Below are 440 nucleotides of genomic sequence, written 5' to 3' on the forward strand. Positions count from 1 at the left end.
ATTCTCGCTGTAGTATTGTTGCTGCTGCCATGTCGTGAAGGCGCTGTGTTTTGTGAAAGTGAAACTTTGTTTGGCCTTCGAAAAGAGGACTATATCCGCTTCATCATGCCTAGAGATGATTAGTGCTGGTCGCTGAGGAAATACATCAATTTCGCGCAGTGGATTGCCGGTTCGGCTTTCACCGTAGACAAAGCGGAGTCCAGCCCGGGGTCGTCACATGTGGTTGCCACAAGCCCGCCGTCCGCTCCTTCGTCGAATCCGCCAGCCTCCACTCACTCTAGCCCACCATGTGTTTTGTTGTGAAAGCGAAACTACTTTTTGGCCTTCCAAAAGAGGACACGACTAGAAATCAGTGGTTTAGTTGTATTTACAACACTGTTCCAGAACAGTTCAACCCAAATATTCATTTTTGTGCAGTTCATTTTATGGAGGACTGTTTC

This window comes from Sinocyclocheilus anshuiensis, unplaced genomic scaffold (genome assembly GCF_001515605.1).
Source record: "Sinocyclocheilus anshuiensis isolate Anshui unplaced genomic scaffold, SAMN03320099.WGS_v1.1 scaffold1774, whole genome shotgun sequence".
NCBI classification, from domain to species: Eukaryota; Metazoa; Chordata; class Actinopteri; order Cypriniformes; family Cyprinidae; genus Sinocyclocheilus; species Sinocyclocheilus anshuiensis.